Below are 10,722 nucleotides of genomic sequence, written 5' to 3' on the forward strand. Positions count from 1 at the left end.
AAAATGGGCTCTGCTGATCACAGGTCCAGCTCATTATATTTATAGCCAAATAATAAATTTACAGATGTTTCTCGATTGTAGTTTGGTATAGATGTTTCTGGATTTGTATACATTAATGTGTAGTCAACATAGACGACTGCAGGTGGCTATGGACGGTGGTAGGCGGCTGCACATGTTGCATATGTGTTTCTGGAGAGTTCTTTGGTTTGTGCCGACCAAGCGTGAGATAATTAATTTACCATCTAACAATTAAAACTCCAAATTCTAAATCACTGTTAACAGCTTTCCAATGGGTCATCCCACAAACTCCTCTAGTGAAGTTCGATGCTATGGGCACATTATAGATTTATTCGGAACTTGTACGTTTGAGTGTTTTATTATCAATCAATTGCAATAGTCTCTGCTTAAGTTTAAGGCCACTTTTGAAGCTCTGTGTATCCAGAACCTTCATTAACGCATTCCAAACAAATAAGAAATAATCATTTTCTTGAAATCAATGAATACTAGAACTGTTTCTAAATGTGCTATTATAGATTTCTACCTTGCAATGGACGTTGTGGAAGATATATATTTCCAGCGGAGGCAAAAGAGGCCGAACTGAGTATTCGAAGGCCTTGTTCTTCATCTGTTCTTTCAAGGTGTTTGTTGTGACCTCTACTCGTGAACCCGCATGGGTCACTTTCACTAGAGGAAATGCCTCACACTCACATAATGATATCACATTGTCTTCACTGTTGTAACAAGACTCTCTCTCCTCGCTAATCTCCATCTTTATTTCATCTCGTTTCTTTGTAAGCTCATTCCTTTTCTCCTGCATATCGCTGATATATTCTGTGGCTTTTGACAGCTGATCAGCAATTGAAGTTCGTCCATGTGTCATAGTACACACCAAAGAATTAATAATAATTATTTTTATCGAAAAATTGTTAGTCTTTTCGACCAATTTTATCTCACTCCAATTTTAACTCTTATTTGTTTTTATCTCATTATTTAATTTAATTAGCTATTATCTATTATTTTTTTCTTATTTATTTATCTCCATGTTAAATTCTTGAATTTAATTTATAAATTAATCTATACTTTGAACTTTTTTTTCTATTTATTTAGAAAATTAATTAATTGTTATCTTCACTTTTTTAACTCGTGTTGTTATTTCTTTTTATTTGATTTTGATTTTTTAAATTGATTGAAGTTTTAAATTTTAAATTATTTTAATTAGATTAGTTTTTTTTACTTCCAATAATAATTTTTAGTTTAGACAATAAGATATTTGTGGGCCGAGTTCCTATTTTTAACTATATTTTTTTATATTTCTCACATTAATTTTTTATATTAATTTTTTGAGATTTTTTTATATAATTATTTTATTCATACATTTAAGCCAATACACTTTAAATTCTTATAGCTTTTAGTTTATATAATTTTTTAAAAAGTTTTAGTTTGTTTATTTATGTTTTAAATTACTATTTTTTTACTTTAAATATTGGTTTTGAGCTTAGCGAATAGGATTAGCTATTAAGCTATCTGTATGATTGAAGTTTTAGTTTTTAAATCATTTTAATTTATTTTTCAAATTACTATAATTTTTCATTTAAATATTGATTTTTAGTTTAACCAATATTATATTTATGAGAGTTCTTATTTATTTTATTTTTAAAAATATTTTTCATATTAATTTTTCATAATAGTTATTTCTATGGAGATTGCTTTTAAATGATTAATTTTTCACATATTTAAGTTGGTAGATTTTACATTCATTTATTAGTATGAGATATTTTTCCATGGCAAGTAAAATTGTGATATTGTTATCAGGGTTTAACTATGTAGTTTTTGAGTGACACATGCTTAATGAGTAGTGATTTATAAGAATCCATCACTCGTGACAATAAATAGAATACTTAGGAGTCATTGGATCTAAGTGAAGCACTGTGACTTCTTTAGTTTAGTTTTTAGTTTTTATAATTAATTTTAGTTTATATTTTTTTGCTCCACTTTATGTCTTATTTTTTTCATAGTATTTCCTTATTAGATTTTTGGGTAAGTGCACCAAGTTGTGGTGCCAAAAAGATGACACCTCTTTTTCTCATTCTAGTTTTGCAAAGTGCACACGTGCTATAGTGTGTACGCACTATAGTGCGCATGCACTATGGCTTGGGTGTGCCAAGCCATAGCTCATACACACTATAGTGTGTACGCATTAAAGTGCATGCACACTTTTCAAAAAAAATTTACAAAGTGCGTACGCGCTATTTAAAAGTAAATTTAAAAGGTTTTAAATAGTGCGTGCACACTATAGCGCACATGCGCTATAGGGCACACACACTATTTAAAGCTTTACATTCTACCGAGCCTAATGTTTGGCTTTGCCTTGGGGATCCAACCCAAAGCTTTGGAGTCTATAAACTGGTCTGAGACTTGTTTTTCTGCAAACATATAAAAAATGATTGATTTTTCTTGTGTGCTCTCCTTCTAGTTTCCTCGTGGTTGAGCATCGATTAAATCAAGTTACATGACATTGTAGGTCTCTGTGTTAGCTACACAACCATATAATTTATTTTTTATTTGAAATATTTCAAGTCTTTCATCTATTATTTCTTTTGAATGTATGTCCATTTTTTGTCAAAAACCAACATGTACTAATTGGGTTGTAGATTTTAGCTCGTTCATCAAATTTTGCAACAACTTAATTTTTCAAAAACTAGACTCCATTCTACACACTTTGAAAAAAAGAAGTTTTGATTTTAGATTAGTTTTTCATCACTTCTAGGGGGAGCACATAGATATTGTAACGCCCCGCCAAGGGATCCAAAAGAATTAACCTAAAGTTTCACTAAGTTTTTTTTTTTTTTTTTTTAAAGTAAGAAAGTATGACATACACATCAAACAAATAGTAGCGGAAGCAATAACATGTAATCATCGACAAACATACATTGCAAGTTACATTTCTTAAAGATTCCAAGACGTTGAGTCACGTTTAAATTTAATTAATTCTAAGTCTAACAACTAACACATACATATAAAAGAATAATCAGAAACTCCAATGTCCATAATATACATTTGTTCCGAATGCTCCTTGGCAAATTAATTCGGAATGCTCATTCATCCACTGTACATGTCACAGGGTATGATAGGCTTAAAAGAATATACATATGTAAAGATCAAGATACAACATCCTCAAATCCATGATACAAGGTACAGTAAAAATATATGAAACTATTCACCATACATGATACATCCATACATCCATAATGATAAAACATCTATCATAAAATCTAACCATCCATCATAATAATCCAAGAGCATAGTGAAGGTAAATGCCAATCACGAAATCTCCAGCCACGGTGACCACGGAACGGATCTCAATGGTAAGAGTAAAGCACAACCACCCGACCGCGTGGAACCTAAATGGTCCACTCCCACCGCGCTGAGGAGATAGTCTCAAGTCCCAAATAGGATAACAAAACCTATAATCATAAATACTCTCTAAGTTCAGGAAATCCTATAAGTATGCTAACTCAAGGGTTCCTAAAAAGATCGACATCTATATCCCAGAGGTACCACAAGACACGTAGGAAACCTAATATGCAAGCGGGAAAGTGTCATCGCAAAAGTCATGTAGAAGTTACCCGAGCAATCCCTTAGGAATCCCGGGTCCCTACTGATCCTGCGGCCACTAGTATCCTCTCGTACTGACGAGGCATACTATGGTATGCAAGGTCGTAACCAAGCGTCCTCTCTACCCCATCCTAGTCTGTACTAGCACTCATGGCATGGGAGAGAACATACAATTATCTTATTAGGTTCATTTTCTCTCATTTAGTGTAAATGTTTTCACTTATTAAAATCGACTTACAATGGGTTTCTCAAGGCAGCCACTTAGGGCTCCGACCCCCATTGCAAGCCACTTCCCGACTCTACACATAGATAACCTACCCTAGCTCATGAACTCATAAATCAAAGAATCATAATAAAACCATCTCAGTCCTATGCGAGCAACTGAAAATATCATAAAAAGATAATCCACAAAATATATCAGTTCTTCATGAGCAACAGATAACATCAAATAGTAATCAAGTAATCACGACAGTTCTCTATTAGCAACTGAAGGCATCAATGATAAGTCACAAAATCCAATGGTTCTCTAATGAGCAACCAGAAAGTAATACAAGTATAATTGATCGAGACTCAGAAATGGTTATCAAATATAACTGATCGAGACTCAAAAATGGTTAAGTTAGGTATTCTCAAATACATACATCTCAGCTTCACACAAGGAACTAGAAAGCAATCACAAACAGTAAACACAATCATGTCATAGAGCACTTCATCACATTACCATGGTCGGGTTAAGAAAGATCGAGACCAAATCATCATGACATCACATTCAAGACCCCGAGCCTCTGGTAACAACCTAAACTGGTCAATACTAAAGCAACCCCAAAATACAGAAAACACAAAGAAAACGTCACAGTCTCACAAATTGAATTTGACTTCGAAAGTATATCATAAAAGTTTCAGTTTGTAGATTAACGTATATTTCAACAACTAAGTTACACAGCTTACCCCAACGAATTAATCCGTTCTCATAATTAATCATAACGCAACTTAAAAGTAATAATAATCATTTCTTCATTTATTAAATAATAATAGTATTTGATTATTAAATAATAAATAGATAAATCCAAAACCCAGTTAAAAATCGAAGTTCTAAAAGTTTAAAAAAAATACCTATTTTATTTAAAAACTATTTACCAATAGCTTAAATCAATTCCAATTTCATATACATATTTAAATTAATAACTATCTAATAATTATTAATTTCCTCAATTTTATATTTATATACATATAAATAGTTAATTAACTAACAACTAAATTTTTGAGTTTAATCCTCCAATTATTTATTATAAAAAAAAATTATATATAAAAAAAATAATAATTAAATTATTATAATAAAATTATTATAAAAATAATAATAAAATTATTATAAAAAAATTATTATGATACAATTTATTAATAACACAATGCATAATATGGAAAATATTCACCTAGCGATTTTTAAATCGCGGGCTCCGTGCAGGGTCGCAGAGCACGACTGCTGCCGCAATCGGCCTGCGTTAGCAGGTACGACTGCACAGCAGTCGGCCTGCCTTCCACTGCTGCAGCGCACGACTGCTGCTGCAGTCGGCCTGCCATAAAAAAAAAGGCACGGGTGGGGGTAATTCCCCCACCAATTATATATATATATATATATATTTTTTTTTTTTTTTTTTTTTTATTATTTTTTTTTTTTATAATATTAACAAAATTTTTTTTTTTTTAAAATTCTATTTATTTAAGTAACAAAATATTACAAATAAACAAATTTTATTAAACAATTCTCTCTATTTTTATTTATTATTATTATTTTTATTAAAAAAAAAATAGATCCCACCCAAAATAAATACAATAATTTCTTAATCTAGAAACGAGGGTTTCAAATTGATTTATTTTACCAATTCTATTATATAGGTGAAATACAATATAGTATCATAAGGTTCATAAGAGAGCGAAAGAATCAAATAGTGAAATCCAGACAATTCGGATTGATAATCCACAAGCACGAAGAAGACAAGATTATCAAATTGCATAATTCAACCCGTGATCAAACACAAGGCCCTACCTCAATCTGATGCTATTATGCAATCTCCGAAGGCTGTACGAGAATTCGCTCCTCTTCAATAACCTTCTTCTGAAAATCTTCTTTAGAATTCGCCTTCTGAAATTTTCTTCCAAAAGTTGTCTCCCCCCCCCAAGAAATCCCGTCCAAATTTCTATCCTACAAAAATGAACCCCCAAAGTTGTGATAAGCAAATTCTCCTCAATTCGGGGCACTAATTGTGCGTTTACCCGAGAAGACTCTTTGCACAACTCAGTTAACTCCAAATTAACTTTTATTATCTTTTCTAATTCTTTTGCATTCAACTTTCATGCACATTAAGTTGAATTATTAAATAACTTTATTTAAAAATTCACTTGACTTCAATTCTTAATTAATTTATTACTTTAAATCTTTATGTGCACTTTTAAGAAATTAAAATAACATTATTAATTTTTATAATTTAATCTTTTAATTTAATTCTTATATTTAACTCATGTTTAGATCATGCGATCTAGAATTCTTAATAAATTAATATCTTTCAACTTTTAATTCATTTTAGAACTTAATTGATAACATATTTAATTAATTTAAATAACAATAATATTTAGCATTTATTTAAAAATGGACTCCAAATATATTATTATTTAAATTAAATAAATATTATCCTGTTCTAAATATATCTTAAACTTTAATTTCCAACTTTAATTCTTTTATTTAATTAATTAATTAATTAATTAAATATAAAGATATCATAATAATTCCCTATTAAATTAAATCATTAATTAGTCTTTTTAATTAGACTTAATTAATAGAAAATACACCAAGGACTCATAAAGCAACATACGAAAACCCAACATAGAAGAATACATACCAAATCAAACACAAGGGTTATAATCACCAAATTACATCATTTGGTGCATTCGGAGAGTATTTAACTTAGATACTTGTCCTAATTATCAATTAGGACAATTGGCTAAAGGGTTTAGGATTTGGACTTAAGAGTTTATCTCCCCTCTCTTACCATTGAGACAGTGCGATAGGGTACGCTCATCCTGACAATTCAGGGAAGTCGATACCCGGTACCTGCAACCTGCATAAAATCCACGCATGTACAAACACAATATTCTAAGCTAAACAGGCAATGGCAGGAAGTGGTGCATCGTGTAGATCCCGACTAGCAGGTGACTACGACTCCCTTCCTTAACCATATCAGAAACACCATACATAAATAAAACAGCACGCACACCATACACATGCAGTATGGGGTAAGTATCCATAAGAAACACATGGAATAATGAACCATCTAACTAATCATCATCGATAACTGAAACCATTGAATAATCATCATACATGCATGAAATATAGAGTACCAAGTAATCTCATCATATAATAAACTGAGTGTAATCATCATCTGATAATCTCTAAAATAATAATACTACTCATCAAACATAAATTGGCCTAAAAGAGTTTGGCAATCATATCATAAATGTAGCTCGAAAAATGTAAACTAGGGGCAGGCACTACAGATATTTCACATTTTTGGGATGTGTCTGATAAAAAAAAAAATTTAAAAAAATACACATTATAAAATTTCCCAAAAAATTTGGGATAAACTAAATAGTGTTAGGTAACTTTTGACTAGAGTGATTAAATATTTTCAAAAAAAAAAGCTAAAATTTTAGGGGGGCCACACTTTGTACTATGTTATGTTTTTCTGGAATAAATAGTACCACTTTTTGTGGCCCCCTTTTTTGAGGACCTGAAACCAAACCATTTTGAAAAAAAATTAGTAGTTTAGAAACTAGATTTAGAGGACTATGACTTTTATTTTTATCATATCTTAAAATTTTGAGCATAACTATCTTCAAATTCTTGTTGAAGTCCAGAAATTGTTGACTTTAGAAAAAAGGTGTCCACTTATACCCCCCTTTTGGCACCACAACTTGGTGCACTTACCCTTTTGTAGCAATATTTTTTAGATGATAAATTATTAGTATATGATAAGTTAAATAAATTGATATTATTTATTTGATTTATTACAAAATTAAATTTTATATTAATTAATCACTCATCACTGCAAGCATAAAAGCTTGCAACTACTAATCTACATGTTTCAGATTGCCATTTGTGTGAACTAATATTCTAGTTGTTTCATTTTTTTTTTGTGGGAATGAAGAAAAAGTTTTGTCGCCTAAAATGGGTTGTTGTCAACAATAAAGAAAAGCTGCCCTAGATGTATGATTTGGGAGCCAATCTTTACCACAATCAAAATGATGTGGTCGTGTTGTTAAAGAACCAACCAAAGCAAGACATATGTTTGTGGCATAACAGATCTCCTTCTCTTTATTGAGATTCGACTCAATTTGCAAGATTATTTGGGAGAGAGAGGAAGTACTAGAATGTTCTTTATCTACATGTTCTGACGAGGAGGGACAATGACAAACCCTAAATATGAAAGGATTTAAATGTGGAAGAATAATAGCAGATGCAAGATAAATACACAACACCAAATTTATCCTGGTTCACCATAGTAGTGGCTATGTCCAAATTGTAGAGTATTAGATTAATGTATATAAAAAGATGTTTATAAATGAGTAGGAGTAGCATATAAATAGGCTCCAATTACATTACCTATGAAGGGTCTCAAGAAACCAAGAGACACACTAATTTGAGGGAAAGATAATAATGACTGATGACCTTCAATATATCAACAAACTCCCACATAAAGGACAACCAACGCTACAACTGATCACGCAATACACTGCTCAAAAAAATGATTTATCTTTTCTTTACAAGGCCAAGGGAAGTTCTAGCACATTCAAACCTCTGTTTGGTGACAACCTTCATGAATATATCATCTGGATTGATCTTGGTATCAATCTTGACAACTTTCAGCTTGCCCTCTTTGACTGCATGATGAACAAAGTGAGCATGTGTGTCAACATGTTTGAAGCGATGTTGTGATGGTGATTATGTTCCATGAAGATTGCATTGTGGCTATCAAAAAAAAGATTATATTCACATTAATGAATTTTAAAGTCACCAAACAACTACTAAAGCCAAATTATTTGCCTTGCACCTTTGGAAAGAGCTAAGTATTCAACCTTAGTTGAAGAAAGAGCAATGCAATATTGCAACCATGAAGCCCAACTGATTGTAGCTATGACAAACACGAAGGTATAACTAGTGGTAGACCTTCATTTGTCCAAATCTCTGGCAAGATCAGAATCAGTGTAACCTGGCAGCTGAACCTTATTTTTTACAAAATATAAGACATAATCTAAAGTGTCTTTTAGATAACATAGTATCCATTTGACAGCTTCCCAATAAGCTTTTCTAGGATTTCTCATGAACTTGCTCACAACTCCTGCCACATGAGCAACATTAGGGCAAGTAGAAACCATAGCATACATAATGCTACCAATAGCTGATTCGTAAGGAATTTTCTCCATGAATTATTTTTCTTCTTGTGTTTTTGGGCACAATTTAGAACTTAATCAGAAATGACTAGCAAGAGGAATAGGAGCTACTTTTGCATCAACCATGCCAAATCTTTCAACAACTTTTTCAATGTATTGTTTTTGAGACAAAGTGATTTCCCACTTTTTCCTATCCCTTGTTATCATCATGCCAAGAATCTTTTTGGCTGCTCCTAAGTCTTTCATTACAAATTTTCTTGTCAATTTCTCCTTCAACTCATTAACTATTCTTTTATTTGTGCCAACTACTAACATGTCATCAATGTAAAGAAGAAGAATGATAAACTCACCACTAGGAAGTTTCTTGAAGTAGATACATGGATCTAATTCACCTCTTGTGAAATTGTGTTCAACCATGAAGTGATCAAATTTTATATACCACTATCTTGGGGCTTATTTGAGGCCATACAAGCTCTGATTTAATCTGCAGTAAAGATGTTCATGTCCCTTCTTTACTAACCCTTGAGGCTATTCCATATACAATTCCTCTTCTACATCACCACGCACGAATGTGATTTTCACATCAAGTTGTTCAAACTCAAGATCCCAAGCTGCTGCTAATCCCAAAATAGTTTTGATAGTTGTCATCTTGACAATAGGTGAGTAGATTTCATTGAAATCTATCCCCTTTTCTTGATCAAATCCCTTTACCACCAATATTGCCTTGAAGCATTTTTTCCCTTTTGCTTCCTCTTTAAGTCAATATACCCACTTGTTTCTAAGTGGTCTTTGATTTTGCTAAAGGAAGACCAAATCCCAAGTTCAATTCTTGAGTAAAGAATCCATTTCTTCATGCATCGTAGCTTGCTATTTTTCACTGTTTACATCTTTGACTACAGATTTATAAGTTGTTGGCTCTGAGAATTCAGAAATTAAAAATGAAGGCTCTACCTCTTCAACAAATAACAACTCATAATCTAAAAATTTAGCCAGCATTCTCCTTTCTCTATTGGATCTTCTTAATTGAGTTTCAACAATTTCTATTTGAGCTTGAATTAATTCAAATGGAGACCCAGAGATAGAGGTTTTTCCATTTAAAATTTTAACTCCCTCTTTATTGATATGACTAGATTTCATAGTTCCTTACCTCTCTATTTCAACAAACCCATGATTCTAAAGTGATATGCTTGAATTGTTCTATGAATTCTGCCTAGCATATTTGTTTGTTAGCATTTGGCCCATTAAAGAATTTGTGTGATCCTATAAAGATAGACCATGATTTAGAGGTTCTCCAAACATTTCCAATTGCTGTGAATGTAATGGCAAGTCATGGTGTTAGGTAAAAGAACCTCATGTTCTGTTGAGAGTATAACCTTGGTGGCCATTTTGACTGGATGGAGGACCATCCATGGAAAACAATCACATATCCTATATCCTGTGTGATCTTGCAATGTCATGGGGGCCAGTAATATTTGGTAGCTACTAGTCCAAAGACCTAGCATTGAGTGTTTGCAGTCAATCATGTTGAATGTATAGGTTGTCAAGGGGAGTTAGCACATTATTACATTAAACCTTTTCATTAGAAATTGCAACATGGGTACAAGATTGTAGATTTTCAACATTATTGTGAGGTGCAATTTCCATGTGATTATAATTGTCTTGCGT

The 10,722-nt window shown here is 31.9% G+C and overlaps 1 pseudogene; it reads right to left on the reverse strand.

Moving 5' to 3' along the window:
- Positions 1-346: 346 nt before the first annotated feature.
- On the reverse strand, positions 347-880 carry LOC149531525 (uncharacterized; annotated as a pseudogene).
- Positions 881-10,722: the final 9,842 nt, after the last annotated feature.

The sequence above is a fragment of the Cupressus sempervirens genome, chromosome 11 (genome assembly GCF_028749045.1).
Source record: "Cupressus sempervirens isolate cs-2001-9-10 chromosome 11, ASM2874904v1, whole genome shotgun sequence".
Classification (NCBI taxonomy): Eukaryota; Viridiplantae; Streptophyta; class Pinopsida; order Cupressales; family Cupressaceae; genus Cupressus; species Cupressus sempervirens.